Below are 20,168 nucleotides of genomic sequence, written 5' to 3' on the forward strand. Positions count from 1 at the left end.
AAAGTCTCTTGCCTCTTCGGCAGGTGCAGACTTTTCCTCGGACTCCCTCCCGGGTAGCTGTGGCGCACTAACCCCTTCAGGATATGTTCAAGCCGCCAACCCCAGTCCTCTCCCTGCGCTCCGTCCGAAACCGAAACCCGAGCCTCAGAGCCTCAGCTCGCAGCCCCGCCCGCCCCGGCGGGTGAGCAGACAAGCCTCTCAGACTGGTGAGTGCTGGTCAGCACCGGTGCTCTGTGTGGGAATCTCTCCGCTTTGCCCTCCGCACCCCTGTTGCTGCGCTCTCCTCCGCCTCCCGCAGTCTCCGCCCGCGAAGGGGCTTCCTAGTGTGTGGAAACTTTTCCTCCTTCACAGCTCCCTCCCGCTGGTGCAGGTCCCCTCCCTATTCTTTTGTCTCTGTTTTTTCTTTTGCCCTACGCAGGTACGTGGGGACTTTCTTGCCTTTTGGGAGGTCTGAGGTCTTCTGCCAGCCTTCAGTAGGTGTTCTGTAGGGGTTGTTCCACGTGTAGATGTATTTCTGGTGTATCTGTGGGGAGGAAGGTGATCTCCGCGTCTTACTCTTCCGCCACCTTCAAGGCCCCCCTATCCATAAGTGTTTTTATATATGAAAATTTGTACACGCAAAATCTTCCAATATTGGAAGAGTTACCTCTTCCATATAATATAACCTCTTCCTCTAACACATAATAAAACATGTGGTTATTTCCCAAGTAACTAGAAGTGGTTTCTGAGTTAAAAGGTGATCATAGGATTCTGAATTTCTCTTCAGAAATATAATAGCAACTTATCAAAATTCTTAGAATTATCTGTATCCATTGCTGTAATTAACACTGTTATTTATAAACATATTTAAGGGGCTTATTTTCTAGGTAAAATTTGTACCTAGTTGTTATAATCTGCATGATTCAGGAATAGTGACTTTGAAAGTTTTTTCATTCCTTTTGAGAACTGCCTACTTATACTTTGCCCTACTTTAAAAAATTTTTTTTTGTAAGAGGGGGGATAATTTTTTTAACTCAGTAATTTGTATGAGATCTTTATAATGGTAAATATTAAGTTTATCTTCCCTTTTTTACTCTCATCATGCTTTTTTTCCCTCTTAAGCTTTAAAAATTTTTTTATGGTTAAAAAATAAGACTTAATTTAGTCAAAGCTACCAATCATTTCTTTTGAGGTTCTTGACTTTGATATTATATTTGCCTTTCCTACTCCAAGTTCAGATAATTATTATTCATTTTTTTTTTAATTATCTTGTGGCTTATACATAGAATATCATTTTCCATGCATGTGTATACATAAATAGATGTGTTTATGTGTGTGTGTAACTTTCAAATCTTGTTGAATATGTTGCAGTGAATTAACTTGAAATCTCTTTGTTCATTTCTAGAAATAATTATCCATTTCCCTCAGTGGCAATTTAAAAATAATTTTAGTTATTCTAATTTGTGTACTACCTTTATCGTATACTAAATTTTTCTACACTTGTGTTTCTCCTCCATTTTCTACTTTGCATAATTGCTCTGTCAGTTTATTCTTACACCCATTTCACACTGTTTACCTGATTTCAATTCCATAATGTATATGAGTACCATTAAGCAAAAACTCTGCCTTACTTCTCTTTTGTAATAAATTTCAGCAATTTACAGCAAATTTAAGATGCTACTTATAAAGAAAATGAAAGGTGAACCCAGTATATATAAAATCCATAATAAGTTTCAACTCATATCCAACAATATTTAACCTAATTCAGATTCTCCTTTTAATTTTGAAGAAAAGTATTCTACTTTCTTCTATTCACAGTAACTAAACACCTTGGAACGTTTGTTTATTTAGGATAAGTTATGTGATTTCAGCCATTTTTCAACTTCCCTACTTAGGAGGTAACAGTTAACTTTAAAAAATACTTTATATCTGTGGAATGATTGACCTAAAACAAACAGACTGCCAGTTATTTCTCCAGGAGAAAAAAAAAAAGTGTTTATTTGACATCAGCAGAGAATTGCAATTCAGGGTCTGAAACCGTGGTGAGTCACATGCAAGTCTCTGCATGGCAGTGGAAAAGAAATTTGGGAGGGCTAGAGGAAACAAAGAGTCCATACCTTTTCATTGGTTGAGTCGTTGCCAGGAAAGAAGAGGAGTCTTTCTTCTTCCTGTTGGGCTGTGGGATGGGCATGGCTTGTGAGAGCTCCCCCTTCTGGTCTCCCAACTCTATTTGATTGAGGTTTCTGTTTAGTAATTTTTTACAGCTCATACCAGATGTATCAGTCATCTCCAGCTGCCATAACAAAATACTGCAGACTGGGTGGCTTAAAAATAATAGCAGCTTATTGTGTCACAGTTCTGGAAGATGGAAGTCCAAGATCAGGGTGCCAGAATGGTTGGTTTCTGGTGAGCGTTCTCTTCCTGGCTTATAAAAGGCACCCTCTCACTGGGCCTCACATGGTTTTTCCTCAGTGAGTGTGTATGGAGAGACAGAATGAGCAAGCTCCCTGGTATATTTTCCTATAAGACACTAATCCTATAATATCAAGACCCCAAATTATGATCTCATTTAACTTTGTTTCCTTGGAGGCTCCATCTCCAAACACAGCCACACTGGAGGTTAGGGATTCAACATGCGAATGTGGAGGGAGACACAAACCTTCAGGCCATTACGCCAGAGAATTCTTAGTGAAATCAATATTTTACTTTATATACAACATGTAATTCACAGCAAAAATTTTTGTAAGGCCTTATTTCGCAAATTGAGGCATGTGGATCCAGAATGTATCATGGAATAGATATTCAGAATATTCTCATTGGCATCCACAGTAAAAGACTCACCAGTGGTCTCCTTGCTTATGTGTTCTGACAATCCATGTAAGCTTATTTTAATCCCTGGCAGTTGGATAAACATTCATAACATATGTGTAAACAATTATTTCTGATATGCCTTCCTTCTAGAAGCATGAATAATCAAAAGGTTAATGTACAATCTAATATTGTCCTTTCAGGATCAAGCCTGCAACTGTTACACTGTGAAATTCTCAGAAATTGCTCTCTTCCACCAATAAGCTTAAACTGCTCTTTGACACACAGCTCTTTGGATTGTCTGACTATCTTGCAATGTTCCAGTTGATACAGTAATCAGAAGCCAGACACATGTTTTATTATAAGAGCGACCAGAGTGCATCTGTTCTAGGGATCAGAGAGAGAGAAAAATACAAGATTTGACAGCCATGGACAGACTGGCCCGAAATGAAAATTTTTGTGAGCTAGAGCAGTTAGTATTGTGACAGTGCGTTTATATCTAAATATCACAATTTCCACCAGGGACCATTCCAAAAAAGTGACGTTTTAATAAGATTCTTCCATGTTTGCATTGGTTCAGCCAATAAGCAGCATAGCACACCCCAGATCAAGGTATGAGACTTTGTTCTTACCTTGTGTTGAGGGAATATCAATTAGGTAGAAAAGAAATTAAAATGTCAGGCCTTGATAATATAGCATTAAATGATAAACTGAACTGCCAAGACAGCAAAGCCATTATGTTAACAGTATTGTGTGTTACTATGGCTTGTGTTTACTTCCGTGCCACACACATTTTATTCTGCCTGTGCCTTCTAGTTTCTGGCCTCTTAACATGATTAAAAGCTGTAATTTTTCCTTAAATGTATCTCCTTAGTCACTAATTACATTCTCTAAACTCTTACATCCTTATTCATGTGACCATTGCTTGTATTTTACAATGAGACTATTGTCAGCTCAACAATCTAGCTGTAATGCCCGGCAAGGCCACACATTCTCAATGCTAAATCACATTACTAAATAGTTTTCTCTTGGAACTTGTTTTATAGACCACTTGAAAAAGGTTTAATTGTAAAGGTGCTAAAATGGGAATCCAAAGAATGTGTTCCTGTTTCTTAAGTAAACTTGGAGCTGCTTTGCTTAAAAGCACGGAATGATGCCTGTGGTATGTGTGGTATCAAAGAATACCTAGACACTACTCTAATCTCTATGGGCGGCACGTGTCTTAGACAGCAATCCTGTTGTGAACTGTCCACTCCCAGGGTATTAACTGAAAGGTTCAGATTTTCCTTAATGACTCAGCGTTCCTATTTTCCTTTGCCTCAATTAGATATCATTTGGTTCTAAAATCTGAACGTCAAACAGCTACCCACAGTGGCTTCTCTGTGAGCAATTGCTTTTTATTCCATAAGTAAACCAGATGGTCCCAGGAAATTAGTCATTCCTTGGTTATTACAAGTTAGAGAACAGATTGTTTTCTAGGTATTACAGTATAGGGTATACGCTAGTCATAATCATAAGAATTAGTTATTTAAAATGTCTAGAGCATTTCATGATTCTCCAGATAATTCTTTTTTTTTTAATAAATTTTATTTATTTATTATTTTTGGCTGCATTGGGTCTTTGTTGCTGCACGGGGGCTTTCTATAGTTGTGGTGAGCGGGGGCTACTCTTTATTGCGATGCACGGGCTTCTCATTGCAGTGGCTTCTCTTGTTGCGGAGCACAGGCTCTAGGCGTGTGGGCTTCAGTAGTTGTGGCTCACAGGCTCTAGATCACAGGCTCAGCAGTTGTGGCGCACAGGCTTAGTTGCTCCATGGCATGTGGGATCTTCCCGGACCAGGGCTCGAACCTGTGTTCCTCTGCATTGGCAGGCGGATTCTTATTCACTGTGCCACGAGGGAAGTCTCACCCATTAGCTTTTTATAGCACCTCACACACCCCGAGGGCTGCTGGAGCCCAGGCCTTCTCGGTGCTCCTCCTCCTTCTCTTCACACTCACCCTCGGACCTTGGTTATCCTGCCATTCGCTGGCCTTGCTCCCTCCCCTACAGATAATTCTTGATCTTTGTCTTATATAGAGACCACGGCTCAGTGGTCCTAAAAGTTGCTCTATTGTCTTATAGCAGATGCTAAATTTTTGAGATTAGTCCAATGTCATAAAAATACACTCTTAACAATTGACAAAATGCTGTCATTCACTTGCCATATATACCAAGTAATACACTCAATGTTGATAAACACATCTCTAGCTCCCTGAAAGGACACATCCCTAGCTGCCATTAGTTACCAGGTATGTGTCCATTCTGTGACACCTATGATAACTTCTTTGGGGGGACCTAAGAAATGTGAGACGTGGTAGAATTTTAGGACCATCTATACGAAAAGGCTTTGGGGACAAAATGGGGTCAATATAGAGAAATGTAGCTCAGGTGAGCTTGTTTCTGGACATTTTGTCAGATCAAAGTTTATGGTATTGCCACACCATTGTTAAATATTTTGACCAGTTCAGTTGGCCAGTTCCATATGGGAAGGACGGTTGGAGAACTGGGAGCAGGAGAAATGAGCCAAATCTGTCTTTTGATTTAACTGATTAATTATTTTTCAAAATTGTTGTTTTGCTAGTTGATGCACCTCTATAGATACCTTAGGCCCTGCTGCTATGGACAAACTGTTCTCTTATGCCCCAATCCCAGCATTATTTTTCACAAACATTTCTAAATTAATTGATTAATTATGAAGCTCATGTAGCTTCATCTATTGTTCTTGCATTCTCTTTTATTATAAATTATCTGTGCTCATTATATCCTGGTCTATGTAACACAAATTATATATGCTAAAGAGCAAGGTCCTTATGGGCATTTATTTTGAAACATCATGGTAAGTCATGTTTTCTAAAAGTTAGGAAGATAATTGAGTTAAATTGAAGTAATTATTTTCTTTCATTCTTTGCAAAATAAACTTTTTTCTGAATATAATTTAAATCCTGAATGTAATTAAAAATATAGACATTCTGGAAAATATTTTAAAAATCAGCCATCGTTCCAGAGAAAACCATCACTAAGATGCTGCTGTATTTCTTTTCATTGTTTTGAAAAATTATTGAGACTATAATATGTGGAAAATTTTCTCACTGCAGTAACAGAAAACTTTATAGCACAAATATTTTCCCATGTTATTATTTTGCTTTCAACATAAGATGTTATGACTATACAATATTCCATTGTGTTAGTATGCCATAATTTATTTATTCTTTACTATCATGATATAGTTCTATCCTAAGCATCTTAGGATAAAATATTTTTTTATTAATTTCAATTTTTGTGTAATAGTTTTTTGAGCAGAGTATTATGTGTTTGTACATTAAAAACAGTCTTGGACACAGGGTGATGCTTTGCTTTCCCTGGGCTTATAAATTTAGGAAAAATTATTTTCTTTGGTATTATTAGCAATGCAATTTATAATTACATTTCTCAACACCATAATATTAATAATGTGGTTCATTTTCACACCAGTATCATGATGTGTATATGGTAGTGTATATGGATTCTAATTCCACTTCAACTTTTGCCAGCTTTGGACAGCTTGTCCAATTTGAGAGGAGAATAATGGTATTCCACTTCATGAGCATTTCATAAAATATCATTGAATTTGACCCATGAGATTGTTTGTTAAACATTTATATCTCATTTTTTAATTATTGTTTACACACTCTATTTTTTGCCTACACTTTAAGCATTCCTTTCCTTACTAAGTCTTAAATTTTATTTTTTCTTACCCAGCTGTGAGAAATATATGGGCACAATACTTGGTACCAGAAGTCATTTAGTATCTCATTACCTGAAGCTTTCTTGAACTTCAAGACAGCATTACAGATGCTCCCCTTTCCACTGGAAAATTTTAATATAATAATGACTGTCATTGTAGGAGCAGTCAGGTTTTTACCAGGCACTTTACACACACCATCTTGTTTAGACATCAACACTGCCAAATAAATGTTGATGTTGAAGGAAACTTAATAACTACTAAACATTTTGTTAGATTTCTACTTTTGTAATATGCTTATCCAGTTTTCAAATTAAGAGTCTATTAACTTAGGTGAATTAAAAAATTTCCCCCATTTATACAGTTGTCTCCTTCATACTGTTAACAGTGAAATTGCGTTGATTGATTTTTTAGTGTTAAACCAATTTTAAATTCCTAGAATAAATCCATGTTTTATTAACCTTTCTGTATACTGATGGACTTGGTTTGCTGATATTTGTTTAGGTATTTTATTTATATCTATATTAGCAAGATATAGGGGATCATCTTTTCACTTTTTTAAGGGTCTTATCAGGAATTTGTTTTAGGCTTTCTCTGGCCCTATCAACTGTGTTGGCAAGTGTACACTCTTCCTTTTGCTTGTCAGGTTTATGTAGAATTGGTATTATTTCTTCCTTAAATGTTTAGAAGAATTCTCCAAGGAAGACTTATGAGTCTATAGTGTTCTTACTGGGAAGACATTTAAATGTGAATTAAATTTCTTCAACAAATCTAAAAATATTTAGATTCTCTATTTCTTGTGCCAGTACATTTCATCTAAATATTCAAATGTTACATGATGTGATTTATGTGTTTCTTTAATCACTTTCTGAGACTGTCAAACTATTGAAGTGAACTTTTAAAAAATTCTACTTCTTTTAGTTCATAAATTGCTGCTTTATATTTTCCATATCTACTTATGGAGCTGCATATATTTCCATTATTCTTCCTTTTTAGTTTATTTTTTCCAGTTTTATTGAGAAATAATTGACATATATCACTGTATAAATTTAAAGCATAAAGCATTATGGTTTGATTTATATATATTGTGAAATGATTACCACAATACATTCAGCTAACATCTGTCTTCTCATACAGCTACAATAAAAAGAAGATAAATTTTAAAAGGGAAAAAATTCTTATGATGAGAAGTCAGGCTTTATTCTCTTAATTGTTCTTAATTATTTGTAATTGTCTCTTAATTGTTTATTCTCTTTACTCTTTTCCATAGTGACTATACCAATTTACAATCCCACCTGCAGTGCATATGAGTTCCCTCCTCTTCACATGCATGCCAGCATGTGTTATATCCTGGCTCTTTGATGGTGACCATCCTAACAGACATGAGGTGATATTGTGGTTTAATTTGCACTTCCCTAATGACTAACAATGTTGAGCATCTTTCTATGTACCTGTTGACCTTTTGTATATCTTCTTTGGAGAAATATCTATGCAGGTCCTTTGCCCATTTTTCAAGTGGGTTATTTGTTTTTTGTTATTGAGTTGTATGGTATGAGATTTTACATATTTTAGACATTAACCCCTTATCAGATAAATTGTTTGCAATTTTTTTCCCATTTCATAGGCTTTTTCACTTTGTTGATTGTTTCTTTTGTTGTGCAGAAATTTTTTAGTTTGATGTAGTCCTACAGTTTGTTTTTTATTTTGTTGCTTGCGCTTTAGGTGTCATACCTAAAAATTCATTACCAAGACCCATATCAAAAAGACATTCCTATGTTTTCTTATAGGCGTTTCATGATATTAGGTCTGACATTTAAGTCTTTTTTTTTTTTTTTAACATCTTTATTGGGGTATAATTGCTTTACAATGGTGTGTTAGTTTCTGCTTTATAACAAAGTGAATCAGTTATACATATGTTCCCATATCTCTTCCCTCTTGCGTCTCCCTCCCTCCCACCCTCCCTGTCCCACCCCTCCAGGCTGTCACAAAGCACCGAGCCAATATCCCTGTGCCATGCGGCTGCTTCCCACTAGCTATCCACCTTACTACGTTTGTTAGTGTGTATATGTCCATGACTCTCTCTCGCCCTGTCACAGCTCACCCTTCCCCCTCCCCATAATCTCAAGTCCGTTCTCTAGGAGGTCTGCGTCTTTATTCCTGCCTTACCCCTAGGTTCTTCATGACATTTTTTTTTTCTTAAATTCCATATATATGTGTTAGCATACGGTATTTGTCTTTTTCTTTCTGACTTACTTCACTCTGTATGACAGACTCTAGGTCTATCCACCTCATTACAAATAGTTCAATTTCATTTCTTTTTGTGGCTGAGTAATATTCCATTGTATATATGTGCCACATCTTCTTTATCCATTCATCCGATGATGGGCACTTAGGTTGTTTCCATCTCCGGGCTATTGTAAATAGAGCTGCAATGAACATTTTGGTACATGACTCTTTTTGAATTTCGGTTTTCTCAGGGTATATGCCCAGTAGTGGGATTGCTGGGTCATATGGTAGTTCTATTTGTAGTTTTTTTAAGGAACCTCCATACTGTTCTCCACAGTGGCTGTATCAATTTACATTCCCACCAGCACTGCAATAGGGTTCCCTTTTCTCCACACCCTCTCCAGCATTTATTGTTGGTAGATTTTTTGATGATGGCCATTCTGACTGGTGTGAGATGATATCTCATGTAGTTTTGATTTGCATTTCTCTAATGATTAATGATGTTGAGCATTCTTTCATGTGTTTGTTGGTAGTCTGTATATCTTCTTTGGAGAAATGTCTATTTAGGTCTTCTGCCCATTTTTGGATTGGGTTGTTTGTTTTTTTGTTATTGAGCTGCATGAGCTGCTTGTAAATTTTGGAGATTAATCCTTTGTTGATTGCTTCATTTGCAAATATTTTCTCCCATTCTGAGGGTTGTCTTTTGGTCTTGTTTATGGTTTCCTTTGCTGTGCAAAAGCTTTGAAGTTTCATTAGGTCCCATTTGTTTATTTTTGTTTTTATTTCCATTACTCTGGAGGTGGGTCAGAAAGGATCTTGCTGTGATTTATGTCATAGAGTGTTCTGCCTATGTTTTCCTCTAAGAGTTTGATAGTTTCTGGCCTTACATTTATGTCTTTAATCCATTTTGAGCTTATTTTTGTGTATGGTGTTAGGGAGTGATCTAATCTCATACTTTTACATGTACCTGTCCAGGTTTCCCAGCACCACTTATTGAAGAGGCTGTCCTTTCTCCACTGTACATTCCTGCCACCTTTATCAAACATAAGGTGTCCATATGTGCATGGGTTTATCTCTGGGCTTTCTATACTGTTCCATTGATCTATCTTTCTGTTTTTGTGCCAGTACCATACCGTCTTGATAACTGTAGCTTTGTAGTATAGTCTGAAGTCAGGGAGCCTGATTCCTCCAGTTCCTTTTTTTGTTCTCAAGATTGCTTTGGCTATTCGGGGTCTTTTGTGTTTCCATACAAATTGCAAAATTTTTTGTTCTAGTTCTGTGAAAAATGCCAGTGGTAGTTTGATAGGGATTGCATTGAATCTATAGATTGCTTTGGGTAGTAGAGTCATTTTCACAATGTTGATTCTTCCAATCCAAGAACATGGTATATCTCTCCATCTATTTGTATCATCTTTAATTTCTTTCATCAGTGTCTTATAATTTTCTGCATACAGGTCTTTTGTCTCCTTAGGTAGGTTTATTCCTAGATATTTTATTCTTTTTGTTGCAATGGTAAATGGGAGTGTTTTCTTGATTTCACTTTCAGATTTTTCATCATTAGTATATAGGAATGCCAGAGATTTCTGTGCATTAATTTTGTATCCTGCCACTTTACCAAATTCATTGATTAGCTCTAGTAGTTTCCTGGTAGCATCTTTAGGATTCTCTATGTATAGGATCATGTCGTCTGCAAACGGTGACAGCTTTACTTCTTTTCCGATTTGGATTCCTTTTATTTCCTTTTCTTCTCTGATTGCTGTGGCTAAAACTTCCAAAACTACGTTGAATAAGAGTGGTGAGAGTGGGCAACCTTGTCTTGTTCCTGATCTTCGTGGAAATGCTTTCAGTTTTTCACCATTGAGGATGATGTTTGCTGTGGGCTTGTCATATATGGCCTTTATTATGTTGAGGAAAGTTCCCTCTATGCCTACTTTCTGCAGGGTTTTTATCATAAATGGGTGTTGAATTTTGTCAAAAGCTTTCTCTGCATCTATTGAGATGATCATATGGTTTTTCTCCTTCAATTTGTTAATATGGTTTATCACATTGATAGATTTGCGTATATTGAAGAATCCTTGCATTCCTGGAATAAACCCCACTTGATCATGGTGTATGATCCTTTTAATGTGCTGTTGGATTCTGTTTGCTAGTATTTTGTTGAGGATTTTTGCATCTATGTTCATCAGTGATATCGGCCTGTAGTTTTCTTTCTTTGTGACATCCTTGTCTGGTTTTGGTATCAAGGTGATGGTGGCCTCGTAGAAGGAGTTTGGGAGTGTTCCTCCCTCTGCTATATTTTGGAAGAGTTTGAGACGGATAGGTGTTAGCTCTTCTCTAAATGTTTGACATTTAAGTCTTTAATTGATGTTGAGATAATTTTTGTGAGTGGTGTAATGGGTCCAGTTTCATTCGTTTACATGTGAAGATCCAATTATCCCAGCACCATTTATGGAAAAGACTGACTTTTATCCATTGAATATTCTTGGCTCCCTTTTGAAATATTAGTTGACTGTATATGCTAAGGATTATTTCTGTGCTGTCAATTCCATTACATTGGTCTGTTTTTTGTTGTTGTTTTGTTTTTTTAATGCCAGTACCATACTGCTTTGATGACTATAGCTTTATAGTATAGCTTGAAATCAGGAACCTTGATGCTTCTTGTTTTGTTCTTTTTTCTCAGGATTTCTTTGACTATTCAGGGCCTTTTGTGGTTCTATGTAAATTTTAAGGGTTTTTTCCCCACTTCTGTAAAAACAAATGCCATTGGAATCTTGATAAGGCTTGCATTGAATCTATGGATATCCTTTTATAGTATTGACATTCTAACAATATTAATTCTTCCAATCCATGAACATGAGATACCTTTCTATTTATTTATGTCTTTGATTTCTTTCATCAACGTGTTGTAGTTTTCAGAAAGATCTTTTACCTCCTTATTTAACTTTGTTCTAAGAATTTTATTGTTTTTGATGCTTTTGTAAATGAGATCAATTTATTTGTTTTTCAGAAAATTTGTTGTTAGTGTATAGAAAGCTACTATGTTTATATGTTAATTTTGTATCTTGTAGCTACTGAATTCATTGATTAGATCTAACAGTTTTTTTGTTGAATCTTTAGGATTGTCTAAATATAAAAGATATATTATCTTCAGAGACATTTTGTTTCTTCCTTTTCAATTCTGACACCTATTATTTCCTTTCTTGTGATCCCTCCAGCTAGAATTTCTAGTACTATGTTGAATACAGATGGTAAAAGTGGGCACCCTTTGGGCTTGTCATATATGGCCTTTATTATGTTGAGATATGTTCTTTATATGCTTAATTTGTTAAGAGTTTTTATCATAAATGGATGTGGAATTTTGTTAAATGCTTTTTCTGCATCTATTGAGATGATCATATGATTCTATTTTATTCTATTAGTGTGACATATCACATTGATTGATTGATTGATGTATGTTGAACCATTCTTGCATCTCAGGGGTGAATCCCATTTGATCGTGGTGTATGATCTTTTTTACATGCTGCTGATTTGGTTTGCAGTATTTTATTGAGATTTTTTGCATTTATCATAAGGGATATTGGCCTGTAGATTTCTCTTCTGGTAGTTTTTTTTTTTTTTTTTCTGGTTTTGGTATCAGGATAATCAAGCCTCATAAAATGAGTTTGGGGGTGTTCTCTCCTCTTTATATTTTAGAGAGTCTGAGAAGATTGGTGTTAATTCTTCTTTAAATGTTTGGTAAAATTCACCAGTGAAGTCATCTGTCCCTGGGCTTTTCTTCAATGGGAGACTTCTGATTACTGATTCAATCTCCTCACTAGTGATTGGCCTATTCAGGTTTTCTATTTCTTCCTGATTCAGTCTTGGTAAGTTGTATGTTTCTAAGAAGTGTTCCATTTCTTTTAGATTGTCCAGTTTGATGGCATATAATCTTATGATCCTCTGAATTTCTGTGGTAACCTGTGGAAAGTATTTCTGTGTAATGTCTCCTTTTTCACTTATAATTTTGTTTATTTGGGTTCTTTCTCTTTTTTCCTTAATTAGGCTAGGTAAATGTTTGTGAATTTTATCTTTTCAAAGAACCAACTCCTAGTTTTTTGTTTTTCCTCATAAAAAGTTGATAACTTAAAATTATCTACCATAATGTTGACCTGATATACATTGTTTTCCAATCAATGAATCTCTTGGTGATATTATTTCAATGGATCTTTTATAAAATTATTTTTATATTTGCAAGTTTGGATTTCAGTTCTGTAATAACTGCATATTCACATTTATTTATGTTAGCTTATTTTAAGTATTATATTCTCTATGTGGTATTATTTCATTTTTATCTTCCTCATATTGATTAAAACAAATTTTCCTCAATTTCAATTTATATGTTCTGTTTTTTTATTATCCTGCTTTATTCTCTCAACTTTTATAGCCCCACGCATATGTTTATTTTTCCTTATTTGTTTACAAACATATTATTTATCTATATCTGTATAACTATTACCTATCTATCTTTCATCCTTTTTCCTCCAAATAAGGAAAGTTTTTTGCATTTTTACCACTTATCCTCCTTCCTCTGCCTGTCATCCTTATCCCCAAACAAGTTTTACTGGATATCTTCTTTTCATCATTGCTTTGATTAACATTAAAATTTCATAAGTTATTTACTTTTTCATATTCTCCATGTTTCTTTGCTTTTCACTGCAGTAATTTCTTTAAAATTTCTTTCAAAGAGGATTTTAATCAGTTGAAGTTTCTGAGCTTGTGTAACTCAGAACACCTCTTTATTTTTTTTATTTTTATTTTTTAAATTTATTTATTTATTTTTGCTGTTTTGGGTCTTCTTTTATGTGCGTGGGCTTTCTCTAATTGCGGCAAGTGGGGGCCACTCCTCATCGCGGTGCGCGGGCCTCTCACTATCGCAGCCTCTCTTGTTGCGGAGCACAGGCTCCAGACGCGCAGGCTCAGTAATTGTGGCTCACGGGGCTAGTTGCTGCGCAGCATGTGGGATCTTCCCAGACCAGGGCTCGAACCCGTGTCCCCTGCATTGGCAGGCAGATTCTCAACCACTGCACCACCAGGGAAGCCCCCTTTATTTTTAAAAAATAATAATTCTGATAGACATATATTTTTGTTCGAAGTCTTCTTTTTCCTGACATGTACTTCTTTGTAGCTATAAGCTTTCTTCCTCCAGAAACTCTTAGAATTTTCTTTTGACTTTGGATATTATTAAATTTAATTTTGTATGTTTCCAAGTCTTTCCCCCCACTCCTCATCTTTTTGGTTCAGTATTGTTAGAAAAACAAAATTCAACTCAGTAAATTTTAAAGGTCTTATTGGCTTTATTCAACGATTCATGGGCAGCATCCCATCTAGCAGATAGAAAGGAGATCTGAGGAGTTGTACAAGGTGAAATATTTTAAAGGCAGAAGGGAGCAGAACAAGGAAGTTATGCTAGCAAAAAGTGGATTCGTTGTGGCACAGTTACTTTTCTTTAGGAACGAATGGGCAGGGGTCTGTCAGGAAGATTACCTCACTAGTGATTTCTGATTGGCTGGTTTAAGATTCCATTTCTGGGAGAGGCCAAAACTATAATTAACTCTTGGCCTGGTGATGTGGGGCTGAGCCTAAGTGACTCTGTTTTGGGGTCTTTTGTCTTGTTTTTAACAGTGTATTATGAACCCCTTTAATCTGATGTATTAGGCCTAAAAAAATAATAAAAATAAAAAACTTGGTCATTGTCTCTTCAAATATTCCTCTCTTTATTTTTTCTCTCCTGAGATGTTATTAAGTAAATATTAACATTTCTATTCATATCCTTCATATCTGTTACCTTACCTTTTCTCTCATTATTTTTATTTCTTTACCTCTGCCTTCTGGAAGAGTTCTTGGACTTCATTGTTCTGCTCACTAGTTTGTTCTTTAGTTAAATCCATCTGGCTACTTAGCCTTTCAACTAACTTTGTAATTTCATTACTTCTTTCTCCATACTTAATGTTTCTGTTTATTTTTCTTCTTTAAAATTGTTTTATGTTTCTAATATTACTCCTTTTCTCTATAAGCATATCTATAATTCTTCTGGTGGCTTTAGGAAGAGAGTTGAACACTTCAAGACAGAGAGACTGGAATATCAAAATGTGAGCTGAACCATTTCCATTGTTTTCCCCACCACCCATCATTGACAATCTTTTTCCCTCAGGATTTTTTTTTTTTTTTTGGACTACTCTATCAAGTACTGCTTTTCTTTCTGTGGAAAGAGAGTTTTACTGGAAACATACCTGGTATACCTGTAGCTGTTGTTAACCCTTCCCACCCCAGGTGGGTTCTAGGGTTTCTCAAACTTGAGTGTTTGTCAGAAGTACCTGGTAGGCTTGTTAAAACATAAGTTATTTACACCACCCTCAGAGGTTTTGATTCACAAAGGCCCCAATTATTGGGGCCCATATGTTTGCATTCTAATATCTTACCCCAAATTCTCAGGTTTGATTTGGGCTAGTCCTACCATTTTTGTTTCTGCTTGCTTTCTCTCTTTCAGTGCTGATGACAGAGGCATTGATTCACCAAGTACAATGGTGAGCTGGGAGAGGGAGGAAACAATGTGAGAATTCTGCCCCAGCCTCAGCTCTGGACAGCTGGATAGTTTCTCCCATGTTGACACTCAACCATCTTTAATCTCCCCAAAGGGCTTTTCATAGTTTTAATGTTAATGTCCATGATCCATCGAATTCCCTCCTTCGTGGCTTCTCCCTTTAGAGTAGATGTCAGGGTAGGAAGCCAGCAGTCTATGTTGGTTCATCATCTTTTCAGAAATCTGAAGGTTAATGTAATGTAAAGAAAATCCTGAAAAAGCCACTGAACGCTATGTTTATATCCATATGCTGTTCAATTACTTTGGTAACCACTTGAATTTAAAGTAACTTTTCTTAGCTATCTATAGCTAATGTAAGGTAAATTCAACCCTATCTTGTCTACACCAAACAATGTATTTCAATGATATTATTTCTTTCAACATCCTTAAAAGCCTTTTGTCTTTAATGTCAAATTGCCAAGATGACTGTTTTATGTAAGCAGAGAAATGATGATTTGAATATAGTTATTTGAGCAATTTTTAGATTCTAACATCTGTACTATTTAGAAAACCTCTGAGTTTTCTATCCAAACAATGTGCATATAGCACACTATTTATTTGCTTAGTTTCTAAAGGGACAATATTACCAAAAGAAAGATATGTTTTTCCAGAGCCTGAAAGATTTTGCCAAATCAGTGATAGGGTTTCAAAATAAAATGTTAGAGTCTTTTCAAAGCTGGAAAATAAATGACATGGAAAAACAATATATGACAATGAGACAGATGTGAGCTCATTTCTGGTAATGAGAGTCCATAGACACTTATTTGGTGGGTTGGAGTAACATTTACATTTATGTCAATTCTATGGATTATAAGGAAAGCATCTCTTGTTGGGATGACAATAACGAGATACAATGCTAGAATGAAATCTAATTGTTATTAGCTATTGCACTGGAATGTCAATGAGGGGCTGCTTTGTTCAAAAGCTGGCATTGGTAAAGTTATTAAATTGGTTGGTTCATCAGGGAATACAGTACATTAGTGAGCTATTCAGCCTTACTGAGTGTACATATTAGAAAGCAGGCCTTTGTAAGTTCCCAACACCATAAAGCAAGGTAAGATTTAGTCACAACACTCACAGGAAGGGGTGATTGTATATTTTAAAAGGGTTAGCTCAAGTAAGCTAAACCTTCAGTCATATTTGGGTAAATATTTTATTTTCATAATTTGCTTTATACTATTTGGTATACTTACTGTATTTTGTTCTTGCACAGAAAGTTTAGAAGGAATGTGAACATGGTAACTGAGTGATCAAAAACAATCCCTGCAGATTTCTTTTGATTTTCCTTTGTGCTTAGTAAATAAATTGCACTTTTTTGACTTTTAATTATATATGCTTAAAAAGTGATTGTAATCAACCAACTCTGTGTTTATTTCCCAGGGTGATTCCATAAGTAATTACACTAGATTATTAGGAGTAAATCAAAATATTGTAAAATACCCCAAAGCTAGACTGGAAATGAAGATTTTTAATAATGAGAGAACAGAATTTTTTAAGTAATAAAATAAGAATTTTATTTCTTATTTTATTTTCTTGTACGATTCCAGCTCAGATATCTCCTTGCTTGATCAAGTCTTCTCTGGTCTTTCCAACCGGAATTAACATCACAGGTGTGGTTTTAACTAATTTGCTTTACATTTGTTAGAGCTCTTAACTCATTTGGCTCCTGTTACACTTTTTCACGTACCATCTCCTTTACTGTGCTGTTTGCCTGCTGAGAGTAGGAAGCATACCTGAGTAATTTGAATACTACCTTCTCTTTCCCCTAATTACACTAACAGATATTTAAAGTCTCAATATACTTTGTAAGTAAATTAACATTTGTCTGATATTAAATATAGGACAATAAAATTTTATCAAATGCATGTTTTGGCTTAGCAATAACTATTACATTAAAACTGTATTCCTTAAATATTAACTAATATAAGTCATTTACTATGATTAGAGATATAAACATATTAGTTGCCAAACTAGCATACTAATATCTCAATAGAAGATATTTTGGGGGGATTATAAAATAATCTAAGTAAATAGTCAATATACATTGTATATAATAAAGTTCCCATGCATACATTTATAAATATAAGTGCACATACAAAAATTACATTACATAAGCCCACATATGTATATAGAAATAATAGAAATACATTCACCGGAAACATTCATACACAAAACAGCCTTTTTTATGTCCAGCAATATATTCCTATGCAAACACACATGAATACACCATTTCTATATTGTTTTCATGATAAAACATGAACATGTTAAAGACAATGTGATGTGTTAATGCAATAGCCATAAGATTTCAGAAATGAGTTCCAGTCTCAATTACAATAGTCATTTAGAAAATATTCTGTTTTCTCCGGTCTTAGATATCCTGCCTCTAAAATCAGTGTATGAAACTCTCTGAATCTCTAAAATATCTGTGTCAAATGGAAGGGTCTGATCTGGTCCTAAATATGGCTCCAAGGCTACTGTGTTATTAGCACCATGCTAGAAGCTCTTGGTGTCTGGGTGTGTATGGACACGTGTGTGAGTACAGCATGGGAAAGGGGATGGTAAGATAAGAAATACACACGACATACACTCTGTCCTTAAGGAACTACGATTTTGCTGACGTAAGTGTAGGTGCATACTATTTGTCCAACAAGTAGTTGTGACATGCCTGGAGTTCTTTAGATTCTCTGGTCAAGCCTCTTGAGGATGTGTTTGCCATCTAAACTGAAACTTAAAGGATAGAAGGTATCACAACCGGGCACGAGGTAAAGCTCTTCTGGCAAATGAAACAGAGACTACAAGTATGTGAGGCAGAATAGAGCATACTGGGGTATTTTATTTGTAGTTATCTTGTCCTATGTTTCTGTAAGTTATTGAGAGAGAATGTTTCAGGCCCAATAATCCAAAAATCTTTTATAAATAACATTAAAATGCTAAATAATTTATGCAAACTTTAACATTCCTATCTCGCTTAAGCTAATAAAACAATAAAATTTTAGAACTGCAATAAAATTTTACCAGCATAACTGAAGCCAGTGGTTTTCAAAGTCAGTAATATGGAACTCTTAGGCACAGTGTAGCAATTACATAAAGCATTTAGTTAAAGTTATATTAACACAATCTATCTATTTTTATTATATTTAAAATTGTAGTTTTTTAAAGGCACAACTTCAAATGAATTTTTAAAATTAATTTTTATTGGAGAATAGTTGATTTACAGTGTTGTGTTAGTTTCTGCTGTACAGCAAAGTGAATCAGTTATACATGTACATATATCTACTCTTTTTTAGATTCTATTCCCATATAGGTTATTACAAAGTATTGAGTAGAGTTCCCTGTGCTATAAAGTAGGTTCTTATTAGTTATCTATTTTATAAATAGTAGTATGTACATGTCAATCCCAATTTCCCAATTTATCCCTCCCCACCCCCTTTCCCCCTTGGTAACCATAAGTTTGTTTTCTACATCTGTGACTCTATTTCTGTTTGGTAAATAAGTTCATTTGTACCATTTTTATTAGATTCCACATATAAGCGATATCATATGATATTTGTCTTTCTCTATCTGACTTATTTCACTCAGTATGACAATCTCTGACATATTGGGCACCATCAATATGACAACTTCTGCTCCAATTTGACTTTTTTATTTTGTGAGTGTGAGAACTTCAGAATAAAGCTTTTCCTACTCTCCCATCTGTGTGCATGTTTGTGCGTCCATGTGTGTGTGTCATGTTTAGTACTAATTTTTATTTAGAAAGGTTGCAACTTGGTATTATTCTGAATCAAGGCCTACACATGTCTACTCCCATAAACTATAAGATAAATATCCTTTTATAGCATGAACATGTTATCTTTAATTGAATTCTAGGTAAAGATTGGACACAAATTTTTTGTATGTGCTGTAATTACAGTTAATAAATTGTTCAACAAGTAAATTCAAAACATTGATTGTCTTAATAATATTTCAGAAAGTTTTATTGTTTCTTTTTGGTATACTTTGATTATAGTTTTGTTTTTATGATAAATAATGTGATTTTTTTTTGGAAATTAAAAGCAGCAAAAGTTTCAAATTTTAGAATCATTTAATTGAAAAGGTACACTAATTACAAATCAAATTGTTTAAAACATTTGCAACTATTTATTTTTATGGGTCAGGAGTTTTTGGAATTGTTCAGTCAAACCAAAATGTAAAAATACAATAATTCATGATGATGCTGTTATGATTGTAACTTTCAATTTTGAATTGTGATTCACAACTTTTTAAATTTTGAGGTTTTTGGAATAGTCTCATTGTTTAGTTGAATGTTTTAAAATGAACAATTGTAATGACTTTGACATTATGAAATTAATTTTTAGTTTTAAAATATTGCCTTTATGTATTTGAGTTTCATACAAGGAATGATTTTTTAAAATTGCACAATTTGAAAAGATTGTAAATCACTGAGCTAGACCACCCTATTCTTCCTGCTAACTGTATTAGAGGTGAAGCAACTGATGTTCAGATGGGGAAAGAGACTCTCACAAAGACTTCTACAAGCTGGTTGGTCTGCTTTTTATTTAGCCGGTTAGGTAGTTATTTTTCTAACAATTTTATATACATATGATTGATATCCCATACAATTCACCCATTTAAAGTGTACATTCCAATGGTTTTCAGTATATTCACAATCACTAATCTACTTCCTGCCTCTATGGATTATGGATTTGTCTATTCTGGATATTCATATAAATGGAATCCCACAAGATGTGACTTTGGTATCTGGTTTCTTTTTTTTTT

At 34.9% G+C, this 20,168-nt stretch overlaps 1 protein-coding gene across 1 annotated transcript in view; it reads left to right on the plus strand.

Moving 5' to 3' along the window:
- Positions 1 to 20,168, plus strand: part of DPP10 (dipeptidyl peptidase like 10) — a 1,288,081-nt gene that overhangs the window by 457,841 nt on the left and 810,072 nt on the right. The gene's annotated exons all lie outside the window — the stretch shown is intronic.

Source organism: Pseudorca crassidens, chromosome 6 (genome assembly GCF_039906515.1).
Source record: "Pseudorca crassidens isolate mPseCra1 chromosome 6, mPseCra1.hap1, whole genome shotgun sequence".
NCBI lineage: Eukaryota > Metazoa > Chordata > Mammalia > Artiodactyla > Delphinidae > Pseudorca > Pseudorca crassidens.